Consider the following 15,567-nt stretch of genomic DNA (forward strand, 5'->3'; position numbering starts at 1 on the left):
GAGCATTATTTTAAAAGGATTAGAACACTATTCTGAAAGAGAATTAATGCTATCTGGATTGTTTTGTTTATCTTGGAGATAAACAGGTTGACTGGCTTACAACCATAAACTAGGCAGAACTCTATGGTCAGGCAAAGGTTCTGTGGGATCAGAGGCTGCCTAATACATAGATCCAACAGTTGATTTGGCAGTTGGCAATCCACTTCTCAAACCGATGAACTCAGTACTTGGGGTTTTGTGGCATTGGTCTTGCTAAACCTGAAGCCTACAGAGATATGAAGTTCTAGAATGCAATAACAAAGCCTGATACTTCAAGAGAAAGGGTCAACTGAATAAACTGCGTATCTGTATCACCAAGAACTTTGATAAATATTCAAAGTGAGTTTTTTTATTTAAACTAAAATGTTTCTCCAGTAGTTGTTCATATTTTCTGTGAGTTGAAAATACTGAAATGTGAAAATAAACACATGGGAGGTCAAAAGCTGCAAGCCATTTAACAGTAGCTATCCTTGGTACAACAGTGAATGAAGATCCAGAATACTCAAGATCCAGAAAGACTTTCCATTCCTTTTTTTCTTCTGGCAAATAAAACTCTCCTTTCTGAAATACACCCTTCAAGATTTATATGTGAATGACCCGAGATTCTTATCTTAAAACATATTCCATTTTAAGAAGAAGAGAGAGTTTTACCTGCACTAGCAAAAACACAACATCAGCCACAGTGCAGTGACTCTCCTCTGTTCCGCACTCCTAACACTTCATTTGAGACACTGCATCCAGTCCTGTGCAGCCCCAGTACATGACAGATGTCTGGAAAATGGGGGGAGTTGATCTGAATGGTTATCATCTGGATGAACCAGATGTGAAGACACACTAGAAGAAAGTTTGCTTAGTTTGTAACAGAGTTAAGAATGGGGAATCAATCTAACTGCAGTCCTACTGTCCTGGGGTAATCCCTAATGTTATTGTATTCCATATCTATCTGTGCTCAGAAATTGTCACTGAATCTTTAAGACCCTACAAAGAGAACCCTGCAGGGGAGTGTGCTATTGCAGGTGCTTTTACAATCATCTCTTGCAGGTGGTTTCCTGGATTTTCCACGTGGTATTTGCTTCACTGGCTGTTTGGTCTTTACTTAAAGCCGAGATTTTCTCCATTTTGGGTTCTCTTTTCATTTTTGTTTTCCTTTTTTCCCATCTCGGAGAGGCTGCAGTAGGGGTTTTGGGCCGCCCTGAGGAGGATTCGGCAGGTGCCTGCCCACAGTGGAAGCCCTGGCCAGCAGCAGCGCAGCGGCCCCGCTCCGGCCCGAGCCTCGGAGCCTCAGCAGCAGCGCCCGCCCGGGGACAGAAAACACCGAGTGCCCCGGGCCAGCGGCTTCGCCTGCCGTGCCCGCCCTGCTGGGCCCTCTGTGGGGAGGCTGCCGGCCCTGGAGGAGCCGTCAGGTCTTCGTCTGCTGCTGGAGCTGCTCCGTGAGCTCCTGCCTTCCCGGGAGGGACCTGATGCCATCTTGTCCCTTGGTCCTACAAGCTGAGGCTGTCCCTGTTGGGCAAGGTCTCAGGAAGGGCATTTCCGGCATTTCGGGTCTCTGTCCGTGTGGCAGATCGTGAGTTTGTAGCAGTTTGCTATCTAGAAGTTATGTACTGTTACCGTTTTTATTCTTGCTATCTATTAATTATTTCTAAACTATTATTTTTTTCACTTATATCTGCTGGTATCTCATTCCTTACCGGTGGGAAGGGATTAGTTGGAATCAAGGAGAAAGTCACTCATTTCAGAGTGCCCACTTCTTCAAACTGTCTCAAATCTCTACACCTATATGTAACAATTTTAGCATTAAAATGTATCTCTGTGACAGGTGATTTTAATTTATCCTGTTAAACACTAGAGATCTGATCTGTTTAGGGAGTTCACATCATAACAAAGAATTACGTTTGACAATAAATAATAACCATCCTTAGCTGAGGAATTCACAAGAAGTACCATTTCGATCCATTCATGAGCATTCAATTTCTTCAAGTAATTCTCACAGGGAGTTGATCCAAATGACATCCCTAAAAGTTGGCAACCACACCTTTTAAACAGCCACTGTTCTTCACTCTGAAAAAACCTAGATCTGGATGCACAAGTAATTTTAATAGATACTGACTGTTATGCAGTGAGATGAGCCAGAAAGATGATCTAGGTAACTTTGCAGGAGGCCAGTGAAGTTCACAAGAGACAAGGTTGTTGAATAGTCAGTCTTGTGATCTGAAGACCTACTGGCCTCCTGTGGTTTATCACCACCAGTTTAAAAGTGCTGAAACTGGACTGTGATTAAAGTATTCCAGCACAAACTTCAATAGCTCTGAATAAAACATGCATAAAGAGCAAGTATAAGAGTGAATACCCGAAAGGGTCCAGAGCTCTTGGATAAAAAATTGACACTATTACTCAGCTACACCTCTAGATACTACCATTCAGAGCATTACTGGGCCGTAAGGCTCTTGGTGTAGAGGCAAAATGCTATGGTCAGATAATACAAGGAGCTAGATTAACTTGGACTGCTAAAATGCATTTAATAGAAAGTCAATACGTTAATTTTGCATTAGTGGTTGCATAGCCCATTCTCTCAGAATCTAAGACAGCATAAAAACGCAAGGCTGGCATAAACTCTGTATTAGCTGCATATATTCTAGTTAATGTGACAGAATGGCTATCTTGTACCCAACATTACAATTCTTCTGTGAGCAATCTGGCAGTGCAGAGATATAGTACTAATGATTGTGAAATCATGCCTTGACTCCATGGTGTTAACCTAATTGTGAAATTAGACTTTATTTATTTCACAGCTGGGTACTGACTGGCTATGAATTGAACTGAAAATGCTATTTACAGGCCAGTATGTAGCAATACTTCCAAGAAAACAAGACTGAAGAGGTGAAGATAGATATCAAAATGGGGCTATAAATTACCTTGCTGAATGCTCTTACTCAAAAGCTGCCTGGAATATTTCACTACTCTGAGGCCATACCAAAATGAATTTCATAGGGCATTATTCAAATGATAATAATAATAACAATGGTTACTAGAAAATGCTGTATTTTCTACACTGCTCTTTAATGCAGCATGGCATCATCTCCCTAATGTTGCAGTCTCCTGTACAATACATTTTGCTAACACAGTTTTATGGAAACCAAGAAACGCTGACAGAGATTCACATTCAAAACCTACACATATTAATGAAATTTTAAGGCAATTTACTTTAGTTACTTCATAAAATCCCAGCATCCCACTGCTTCTAGTTGCTGACTACAAAAAGCTCTAAAATCTTCTCTAAGTTGATCAACTACAGCTGAAAGCACAAAATAATGCAAGGATTTAAAAACTAAATATAACTTTGTCATAAATCATGTTTCCTACCCTGACCACAGTGGTTTAAATGGCTTCACAACCAAGAAAATGTGTGAAATCAGTTGTGATTGGGGATTACAAAGAAAGTAATTAGTTCATGCAGATCAATCGAGAAATCAACATAGACCTTAGAAAATGCAGACCTCAGGATCAAGAGTCTGCCAGAGTGGCTTCTGTCCAGCCCTGCCATCACTCTGTGTTCTAGCAACCAGGAGGAAAAGACAGCCCTGCTTTTGCCATCCCTGTAATACCCAATTAGATGATACCCGGGCTTCAGTAACAGCCCGTCCCTGTATTTCTATGGCGAAAAGCAATTTCGATAGACTACAGTAACAGACCAACATAAAGCTCAGCTATCAAAAAAAATCAGTTTTACCTACAATAGCTTATTCCTATGGAATAAGGATTTGACCAGAGTGCTTCACTAGTAACAGAATTTTTTTTTTTAAATATATTTTTTTAAAAAGCCAAGTATAAAACTTAGGTTTTGCAGTGATAAAAACTCTCTGCTCCATCAGTGCAATAAATTTATTTAACATCTTTAATTTAAGCAAATATTAAGAATCTCTCACTCACTTGATGTTAGTCTCAAAGTACACCCAGTATTTTTGCCAGTATAGCTACTTCTCAGTAAACTGTAGTAACTGCTTTATTATTTGTGGGTTTGGTTTTGATTTTTTTTGTGGGGGAGAGGAGGTTTGTAGCTGCTTTCCAGTGAACTGCAGTGAACATGTTATTTGGGCTTTTTAATTTTTTTGGGGGGGCCCCCTATCAGGAAGCCTATCCACACTAGATCAGAAATGGTTCCTTCTGCACTACCACTATCTAGTAGCAAAGGAAAAAATCTTGCCCTAGAACCTGTGGGTAGATATTAGGTGCATATATGCAGCATTCATGACTTAAAATCTCATACTGTGTTCTTTAAAACATTTTTTTTCACTTCAAGCTTTTTTGAATAACAGGGAGGAAAAAGGCACCCAAAATAAATAAACTCTTAGAGATAATTTCTAACAAAAATGAAATATGCTCAGGGGCATCCACATTTTATGTAAATGCTTAGCATGAAATTATTTTATTATGGTTAAGATAAATATCAGTGGACAAAAGTGGGGAATGGAGCAGGGTAAAAGTATCAGTTTTTATTGTATTAATTCAGCTGATACTACACCAGTGTAGACTAGAAGAGCTACAATGGTGTACACAAGTGTATAAAAATGTATACAAGTGAGCTTTCCAGCATCCCTGAGAACTTACCAAAGGCACACTACATTTGTTCACAGGTTTGTGTGTCATCTTCAGCACAGCATGAGATTAGACTGGCTATACAGTCTAATGCTTTCTCGGTAAGCTTACCCCGCTCTGATGTTCAGTTCTCCCTTTCGCAGAAAGATGAAATGACTTGCCAAGACTTCTGCTGACTTCATTTTCCTCTTGATCCTCAACACTAACAGCTGAAGTTTTAAAAGTGGCACTTCTGAAACAACTTAGAAGACTGTAAGAGTGGTAACTTGCCTCATACATAATCTCCTACTAGCAGTTTATATTTTTTACTAGGAGTAAAGTGCAGATCTGTATAAATCAGTAAATTCAGTTTCCTCATGTTGTAATGAAGAGCTGTAACACCTTGATTCTTCAGACATTTTTATGTATTTTCAATCCAAATTTGGACATCTTTTGCATGAGAGATGACGTGAACTTCTATACTACTGAGATTCTACTTTCATAGTCCAATAGAAACTGTTAAGTCACACGGCGCATTTGTTAAAAAAACCCTCATGCCTACAATACAAAAAAGTTTCTATCAAAAAATTAAGTGAAACCTCATTTGAAAATTACTTGCTTTTCAAATAATCCAATTAATTAACACACAGGTTTTAGGCAAATCCATCCATTTCAAAAGACAATTAATATCTCTGCACAGAACATTAAGTCTTACATGTCCATAGGAGCACCAACACTTAGTTCAATACTGTACCATCTTGCTAGAGGGAAAATGTAGAATAGTTCTTTTGTAAACTCTATTAAAAATGTATGAGATATTTTTTGGTTTGGAAAATTTAATTTTTTTAATCCATAACCCTTAAATGTCACTCACACACACTGAAAACCCACATGCATTCTAAGCAAAGCAGATCAGAAGCAGGCAGCATATATGAATAACAATGGAGCTATTAGCATGGAATCAGAATGCCAGTCTTAACATGAGCAGGTCACATGTCTGTACAGCAAGCAGACTGACAATACAAATTTTCTCAATATGCAAACCTTTTGTCCCAAACTACTTTTGTGAAAATTGTGACACGTGCATTTTATACAGTCAGGATAAAACAAGTAAGTGTCATTATTTTTAAAACACATACCTATATTTGGTTTTGCCCAAGTAGAACTGACAGAGAACAGAAAAAATAAATTAAATAGGGAAAAAATTACCATTAAACAAAACTAAGATAGAAAATGCATTTTTTTCCCTGTATTAGAAATTATTTCAACAAGAGATTTTGAAGCATGTTACAGGAATATCTAGTAATACCATGGAAGCTAGAGATACAATCTTGGAGAAGGAAGCCATTTTCATCATAGAATCACAGACTGGCTTGTGTTGGAAGGAACCCTAAGGGTCATCTCGTTCCAACCTCTCTGCAGTGGGCAAGGATGTCATTCACTGGTTCAGGTTGCTCAGGAACCCATCCAACCTGGCCTTGAATATTTCCAGGGTTAGAAAGTGCAACGGATTTTCTTTTTGCAATATCAGAAAATCAAAGAATTATGAAAAAAACAGGCATATTCGATGCTTGACTCCATTCCTAATCCAAGTTGATCCTAAAGCCCTCCACAAACTTTTCAAACTTGAAATCACCTCAGTGGTCCAGAGAGAAACACCTTTTGTCATGTTCTGCTAACCAGAACTTCAATTCCATTTAAATTTCACCAATTTCAATTAGTAATCACTCTTCTCCCTTTATGCATTTGCAGGTTAAGTACTTTGGTATTGCTGTCAAAAGTCCTTGAAACTACCTCTTGGAACAGTGTGTCTGGCCCTCAAAAGTCATCAAATATGAATTTATTTTTCCCAGATCTACTTACATTATCAAAAGAACCCTTCTATCATGTCTTTAACTGACAACATAAACTTGGAAATACACTCTTGGTCATTAAAATTTTAGTTTGGTGTTACAGAATTAGACCAAACTGGTGCTTCAGTTTAATTCTACCTCAGAACACAAAACAAATTCTCAAGCAAGTCACCCCATGGGTCAAAATGCCAGAAATTATGGAACAAAGATTTGGAATGAAAAATGTAAAGGAAATATGCCAGAAAAGTTTCCTTTAAAAGATAATTAGCTTTCCAGATTAAAAAATATATCATACTTTCAGATTTCTTCTTCATTGTGAACCCAATGGCTTTAAAGGCAGTATCTGTGCGTTCCCATCAGGCACCCTTTCAGAATTCAACTGGATTTCTTGAGTCTTATGTGAATTTGTCTATAAACCTCAACAGACCTCTATTCATAAGCTTGTCCCATCTTTCCTTAAATTCACATAAAAAGTTTGCAACCGCAATTTTGGGCACAGCTTTCCAAAGGATTATTGTTTACATGACCGTACCAACATTTTAGTTTCAATTAAAAACACTTCCTGGCATATCAGCTCAATTTATAAAGTTAGTATGAGTCAATGACAGTTGTATTGCTAATCTCTAAATGCCTTCCCTCCATCTGTTAATTGTCACGCCATTGTCAAATTGAGGGGAACATATTAAGTTGCTGCTTAAAGGTTATTCTGCATTTTATCCACTCAGCTTTAGAAAGATATTGTTTTATAATGCAGTAACGAGGAATTTGCCTGAACTCCCAAAGCACTCTAACTCTCAGTTCTGCTTTCTTCCACTTTTATTCCAGTTTCACTTTACTGAAGAATCTAGTTTTCTCTCTATACACAGAACTCTCGGTTTGTGAGGTCTTCCCTTCCTTTCAGGAAAAAAACATGCTTAACTCCAGGAACAGGCAAAATATGACTTTGAAATGTGAATGAACTTTAGAAAAGCATGATTTCCTGCTTTTAGTTCTATTTTCAAAAGTAAGAATCCATGTGAATAAAGAAAAAAAATATTATTATGATGATTATTATGAAATTACATTGGTAATGCAACAGAATTATTGCTCACCATCAACCCTCTTGCAAACAGGCATTTTTTTTCTACAATATTTTTTTCAACATCTGGATAATTCCTTCAATTTTGCATTCCCATTCCTGAAGTCCCCTTTTTTATAAAATGGTTGCTGTTCTTTAGAATTAGGAATTCCAGAGCATTATATTATTTTTAAGTAAACACAAAGTACAGTCATTAATTCAATCGTAGTTTCTGCAGATTTAGTACGTATTGTTTCTTCAACACGCACACTTTTCAAATTTAAGAACCCAATGATCCCTTTTTCTATCACATATTGGATAAAAATAAATGTGTTAACTATTAATAAAATTACAATTACAGTAAAAATACAAAAAATCTTATTCAGACTACAAAAGGGATGTAACTGATTTATTTTTTTGCTGCCAAAGTGCCTACTGCTTCTCTAGATGGTAAAATATTTTTACTTCCTTGCGCAACCCCCCTGTGCAAGGTTATCACTTCAATTCATCTACTCACTCCTTTTATTTCATTAAAATGTAGTCTGCTGCTCTACTGTAGAAGTTCCCAATCTGCTGCTAAACACTAGACTTTGCCTAAACATGTCTAAATATGCTTCAAGATTTCATACAGCTTTAGGTGACAGCAGATTAAAGTAAAAAAGGATTTCCACCTAGACAAATCTGATAATGACTTTCTATAGTTGTCAACTGTTTATCAGCTTATGTTAAAAGACAGCTGATTTCTATGCATATGCAACTGGTTAAAGCAGCACAGTTCAAGAGAGTTCAGCTGACATACTTTTATCCATGAGAAGCAAACTGGGTCATGTGAGTCAACTTTTCAGATCCACAAAGACTTTCAGGCAGAAGAATGTAGTTGCATGTTTTATTCTCATAATAGCTTAGCCTCTTCAAACCATTACAAAGCTGGGTATGCATCTGCATGGTAGGAAGCACTATCCAAAAACTGAACGTGCAGCAGGTGTTCTTTCTTCTACTAACATTTCAGAGAGTTTTTTCAATAAAAAAGCAACAACTTGTCTAAATTTAGTAAGTAAAAGAATTCATATTTCTTGAAAAGTATTTAATCCCAAATACACTTTATAGCACACAAAATACTTTTTAGAGCATTAATACTCATTAAATTGCTTTATGTTTTTACAACAATCAAGAACACTTTATTACTGGATTGGGGGTTGTTTTGTTTGTTGCAGGGGTTCTGTTTGTTTGTTTGGTTCTTTGTTTTAGAATCTAAGCAGCTAAAATTTTATCTAAAGGAATATGGATAGACTCTTCAAATTTCTTAGTCACAGATGGAGTTTACTGTAAGCTAAACAAGAATAATATTGGAACGTTCACATATGTCAACATTTAAATCCAATTTATTTACTTTCTAAGGTTGTATCTTTTTCCCCACCATAAGCAGTGTGATGTCCTTCACCAAGGCTTCTGCTTATCTTGTAAAACTTCTAATTAAGAACAAAGAAATATTTTCATAACTTTTAACATAATTCTGTGATTTTTTGTTGGCAATTGTATTAACATAACTCTATAATTAATACTAAGGTTTTTAATAAATATATATGTCCACTGCTTTTTTATAGAACTAAACAACAGGCAAGCTTATTATTTTCCTAATACGAAAAAGAAAAGACAAGAACATTATAAAGCCAAAATTTACTGTAATGACTTGATGAACCTTGAGTCGTAAAATAACACTCAATGTTTAGTGCTCTGCAGGAAAGCAGAGAAATGAGACGTAAAAGAGGAAAAAAGTCTACAAGACGTACTCTGCATATAGGGAAATATTTTAAGATGCTGAAAGTGATTTTCTCTCTCTGAGTATGTGTCACAGCATTTTTCAGGAACAGTATCTACACCTAAGTAATTGTTAACATTAGCATAACAGTTTTAAATTCATTTTGATTCAAGTCTGTTATGCTCACAAAATTCAGCACAACAGAAGTACAGTTCCAGCTGAAGATCTTGCTTTGTCTCCTCAGCTCCCTTTGCAAGAGTCTCAAGCAGAGGCTGCAGAGACCATCTTTGTTCTTCATTTAGCCACCTCTCCTTGTTGACAGCTTTGTTTTTCGATTTTTATCTTTACAGCAATGAAGAAAACAAAGATCATGTTGAATGAACATTATTGCCTTGGTCCTTCTGTATAGAAGTAGTTTAGTATTTGATAACTTGCAAATTTACTGGCACTTGTGTAACAAAAACCAGCTCAACATTTGGACAGCTTATGATTTCACAGTGCATCTGCAGGTCATACATAATACATACTTTTCTGAGGTTTGTCCAAATAAAAGGAACTGAACAAACAGCAATCTGAGCTGATGACATTGACGCAATCATAGCTGGAAAATGTAATGCTGCACTGAATATCATGTCAAAATTATATTGCAATAGCCAGTTTGAATATTTAGAAAGTTCAGCAAATCCAGTGCCCATATATGCAGAGAAATATTATATATAGTATTCTACATCATCAAGCACAAAGTGTACACGGCATTCAGAAAGAGAAAAGGAATACAGATCCTAAGGAGTACTGAGAACTTTGGATTTAACACCACGTCACTGGTATAATGCTAACCACAAAATGCAGAGAAGAGTGACCAGTACAAAGGCAGGGAGAAAATTAGAAGTAATTAATTATTGAGATGCTTGAAGATGGTTTAACCTCAGCGCCCCCAAATTCTTTCAAAGTGCAGGATTCCTTAAGTTTATTATAGAGCATAAATACAACAGGAGCTTAAATACAATTGAGAGAGAAAGAAGAGGGTAAAAGAACATTGAAATGAAAACAAATGGACATAAATTAGCCAAAGATTCACCTCAAATCAAAATAAGATTCCTGAACACTGTGACAGAGAAGCCTGGAAGAGTCTTGCCATCAAAGTAATGGGGAAAAAAATCTGATTTAATTTTATAATGAAGATCAGAGAACTTACAAAGGTGCTATACGACAGAGCAATCTAATGAAAGCAAGGAAATAACAGCAGATATTTAGCTCCAGATTCTTAAATTCTCATCTAAAGAGTGATGCACCCTAAATCAAGAAGACATGTCTGAGTGCTATATCACTAAACATACTAGTTTCTAAAAGCATGCTAAATATTAAGCCAGATTAAAAATAAACCAAAAATCCACTGGATATTGACAGCTACAGTCAGCTAGTGCCACAAGCCTCCACTGAAACTTAAAATCATGACGTTCAAAACAAACAAGCAGCCACAAACATACCTTACTCTCTCCCCACTGATTGCAATGCTGTTGCCAGTATGACCCAAGATGACATAAAGCTTTCAGTTCTACATCCAACACATCATCAATACCAACATGTACCTTAACTTTATCACACCTACAAAATCCCAGAAGTAGGCTTTCTACTACTGTGAAGTGACAGAATAGTGTATCAGATTGTCAGTCCATTTGTTTATTTTGCTTCAGTATATGTGACAGCTTGTAAGATAAAAATCCACTCTGCCCAGACTCTCAGTTTTGTGTACCATGCCCGAGATGATGTGTACTCTAAGCAGCATCTCTCCCACACCTAATTTTCCAGCAAACATCCTAAACAATGTTAGACTCAATGATGTCAGAAATAGCTTCAGGGAATATTGTGTATTGTCACTGTGAAACAGGCACAGCAGGTTACTTCAGAGAATAATCTTTTTCATTAAAATTTTAAGAAGTGAAATATCATTAGATGATTCATTCCCTGCAATCTGTATTGTTTGGTAAAATAATTGAAAAAGGAGTTCATTGACCCATGTTTTACTTTTTTTCCCCCTCTAATTCTCTTGTGTCCAGAGGAAAGAAAGTCTTCAAAACTCTCCGAAGCAGTTTGTTTTATTCCTCCATTTGAGACGAGTCCCAAAAGGGCCAGTCTGTAGCTAAATGAACACATGCAGAATATTTAATTTTGCTGCCATCATAGCACTGATTTCCACACAACAGAAAGAAAACATTCTCAGTCAGCTCGTCCAAATTGAAAATCTCCAATCTTCCTATCTGTTTCCATATAATCTCATCTCCTACAGCCTATTGCTTCTGCACCAAAAAACCCTGAAGCTTTCTTTATTCAAATTTTTCTTTAAACGCTGTCTTCTGATGCTTTTTTCAGATACACAAGAGAAACTAATTTTAATTTTCTTCTTGTGCTTTCATTCAGCTAATGGATATAAAAAGAACATTTAAACTGCAAAGCTGAATTCAGGAGATTTTGTAGAAGGATCCTGTCACACTTCAGTAATTGTATATAACTAAACAATCTGCACTTGAGTGAAAACAAGTTTAAGGTATTTAACGAAAGTTCCCTCAAACAGTAAGAAAAGTTTCCCATTCCTCAAAAATTGCTTTGAAGACTGAGGACCTGTGTGAGGCTCACTCTGATTTCTAAAAGCAAATTTGTAAAAAAGTAATGTGTAGTACTATCTTTAGCATTTTTGCAGGTTTATTTACAAGAAAGAGGAGGTATAAATAAAACAATGACAAAGCAAGCAAATTCCTCATCAGATGCATGTCTGTACGAACAAATATGGAGTAAATAGTAAATTCATATATCAGAGACTATGAGCACTAAGAAAAATTAAATAAAAGACTATGCAAATTCAAGCTACGTAGTTCATGGAAGCCACAGTTTAGGACCATGTCTGAATGGAAAAAAAGAAAAGGGACATTGTGCTTTCAAATATATTTGGAAAAGAGCAGTATTTCTCAGCACAAGTCAAAAGCTACCACAATATACAGCCACTAAACAAAATGCCTATCTTTACATGCTACTTTCAAGGATCACTCTGTTGAGAACAGGAGATTCAAAAGAGGCAACATGTGTAAAGTATACATTGTAGACTTGATACCGAGGAAGGGAGCAGTTCCAGCATGTGAGAACAATATCGAATTAAAAAAATTTGAACATGTCTTGAAATGATCACAAGCAGTTGGTGGTGAAAGATTTACAAGATTTTGTTACTATTTTTACTTTTATATAACTGACATTTCAATATTGTCCTTCATTCTAAATCAAAATTTACTGTACTGCTAGATGCGGATGTTTGCATAACTACCATAACTCCCAGGATAATGGATGATGGAGTATTACAGTCTTAGTACTACAGTACTGAATTTGAATAGAGACATACAAGAAGGAAGCAGAACAGAAAAAAGGGCCTCTGGCCACCTGCTTTTCTTGACTCCTCTCAGTTATCTTTCCTTCTCTAAATAATAAATCTGCTCTATCACACTAACAGCAGTAATTTTTCAAAACATCCACTTTAGGATCTAGCATTTCCAAATAGAAATACCAAATCTAGGCAGACAAGGGAAGAGAAAGAAAGGAAGATAATCTAATGAGAGTAGCTATCCACCTGGCTTTTTATTTGTTCACTCTTGATGTGCTTTGGGATATATTGTTTAATTAATATTACACAAAGATAAAAATTGTGCTCCAGGTAATCTTTGTAAAAATTCAGTCAGGAACATGCACATCGATCATGCTCTGATTGCCAGTAAGTCTCATCAAGCTTTACAGTGTATTTGGAAACAGGACAAACTATCTCCCCTTCACTGGTATGCTAGTAATTAAAATAAAAATAATTAATTGAGATCAAATGTTTGCTGTGAAGCTCTGTAGTTTTAAAAAACTTTAAACCAGGAGCTTAGAAGTTGAACAAATATTCAAGAATAGAAACGTAAGCAAGCAAATGTTTTGAGATTTTAACTACTAAACATGGGAAAACTTGGGCGGCACACTGCCTTGCAAACTGTTGACAGTGATCTGTCACAGGGCAAATCAGGATTAAAATGTAAGAATTAGAAATTACTTACAAACTCTTTCTTATGCCCAGTATCTTTCTTTTCTCCTCAAATTTTCAAAACATTTCTAAATGAACTGCAAAACATTTTATACTGTTTCAAGCTCCTTCTTGGAAACCAAACACCCAAATCCTTATTTCTTCTGGATATTTTGGGTTTCTGACCTGACTTCAGAAACAGCATTGTAGACACACAAATGCCAAGGTATCACCAACTTCCAACCTCCTAAATTTTTTTCTTCTTCAGGCTCAAAAGAATTTAAGCTTTTAATACAGACAGTTAAGAATGCTTCAGTATAGCAACTTTCCGGTCAAAAATGCTGAATATGACATGTCCCTGCAAAAAACTTAAATTCTAACAACAGTTTACCTAGAAACATGCCTGCTCTTCTGACTGCTTCTCTGCCTGCTTCCCTGGGCCTGAAGACTGTCAAGGACACAAGGCCAGTGGGGTACCCACATTCTCTACCAATCTGTCCAGAGGGCTGCTGCAGAGCAAAAAGTACTGAGACAGCCACAGGTTGGGATTTCCAAACCAGTGCCACCTCCGTCTTGTGGGCAATGAAGATACTGGGGTTTCTGAGCTCTGAGCCTGAAAGCAGCACCTCCGGGGCCTGCTGGAAGCTCTGGCCAACAGGCTGTCTGGTGGCCAGCCAGATCCTCAAGGCTACCAGTGCTTCTCAGTGACAGCTGGCCAAACACCTGCTAGTCTGCCATGCAGGGTAGCCTACAAAGTCACCTGGGTCATCTTGGGATCTGGTAAGTTCCTTTGTAAGAAACCAAGATCCCTATCTGTACATGACTTTCCCACACCTACTGTTAGGTGTGGGAAGGCTTTGTAGTTACTACAGCCTCAGCCTGCTTGATAAAGACAACGGCCTTTTGTTGCAAAGGACAAAGCAAAGTAAGTATCTGGTCTTCATCTGTGTTACTGGTGGGGTTTTGAATTACTCAAAAACAATAAAAAACAACATGCAATACATTAATCTTTTCGCTCCCTCGCCCCTTCACTGGGACTTGATTTTGTACTCTGTAAGGTTATTGCTTTAATCATATTTGTGGTATCATCCAAGAGAACCAGTCTGCCCCTTAAATTTGGATTGGACACAAAATTCAGGCTGTTATTACTTATATTTCAGGTAAAACATTTGAACAGCAAAAGACGTTACATATAGTATGACATGTTGGATCCAGAAATCCTGACCATGTATGAAATATCAACTGACCAAATCTGAATGGTAAAATCAAATAAACAATGTTCATTCAATAACAGATTGCTTTAGACATTATCATTTTAAATGGACCAAAGACGCATGAAAAAAAGCCTTGCAGTCACGCATTTTATCTGTTGCAATGCAAGTAACACATACACAGCTTAAAAAAAATACTAAAATTTTAAGTTTCTGAGGACAACCAGTAAAGTAGGAAAAATAGGGTGGTTTCTTAAGCAAAATAAGCTTTAAAACTAAGTAGAAATACACTGTGCTGAAAATGGATGAGAAGCTGGTGAGGTATCCAGTAATGATGCATTTAAATAAGCAATTTGGCTAGAATTTGCAGTCATCTGTGAATAATTTATCAAATTGAGTAAAGCAGCTCAAAAGAGTACACTGGCTAAAAACAGCTGAATATTCTTGCAGTGATAAAATTCAAAGTCTCCCTCAGTTTCAGTTCCTTTTCTTCTAAATCCATAAAATTAGTGAGAACATTCCAGTACACTGCCTAGGTGACAGCTGATCACAGACTATATTTTCCTCCAAAATATTCCTGAATAAAGACTGTAAAAATGGTAAAAGGCTTTCTTCTTTCTCTGAGAAAACAAAACAAACACAAAATACAACCACTAAAGCATCACACACGTTCACATTCAGACAGCAGGCTCTTCACACATGCTGCAAAGCATGACCAGGGATCAGGTACACTGGCTTATCCCACAACTCATACAGACTCCTGTTCTCAGCAGCCTATGCACAGCCTGTATCATAACACATGTATTAACCATCCAGAATAAAAAAAAATAAAATTCATAAACTGTATTAAGACTAGTTGGATTTGATTTTTAAGTATTTTCAATTCTAGCCTTACTGGTGAGAAGAAATCATAGAATTATGAAATGGTTTGGGTTGGAAAGGAGTTTTAAGCATCATCTAGTCCAACCCCCTGAAAATGAGCAGGGACATCTCCGACTAGATCAGGTTACTCCAAGACCCATCCAACGCTGCAGAAG

General features: G+C 36.8%; 1 protein-coding gene across 2 annotated transcripts in view; it reads right to left on the minus strand.

Moving 5' to 3' along the window:
• Positions 1-15,567, minus strand: part of COMMD10 (COMM domain containing 10) — a 121,429-nt gene that overhangs the window by 16,230 nt on the left and 89,632 nt on the right. The window contains exon 6 of one of the 2 annotated variants that reach the window (XR_011147763.1): positions 5,751-5,776. The exons of the other annotated variant lie outside the window; for it this stretch is intronic. The gene's annotated coding sequence lies outside the window, so the exon portion shown is untranslated. The remainder of the gene's footprint in view (positions 1-5,750; positions 5,777-15,567) is intronic. 2 annotated transcript variants of the gene reach the window in all.

This window comes from Aphelocoma coerulescens (assembly GCF_041296385.1).
Source record: "Aphelocoma coerulescens isolate FSJ_1873_10779 chromosome Z unlocalized genomic scaffold, UR_Acoe_1.0 ChrZ, whole genome shotgun sequence".
Taxonomy (NCBI): Eukaryota; Metazoa; Chordata; class Aves; order Passeriformes; family Corvidae; genus Aphelocoma; species Aphelocoma coerulescens.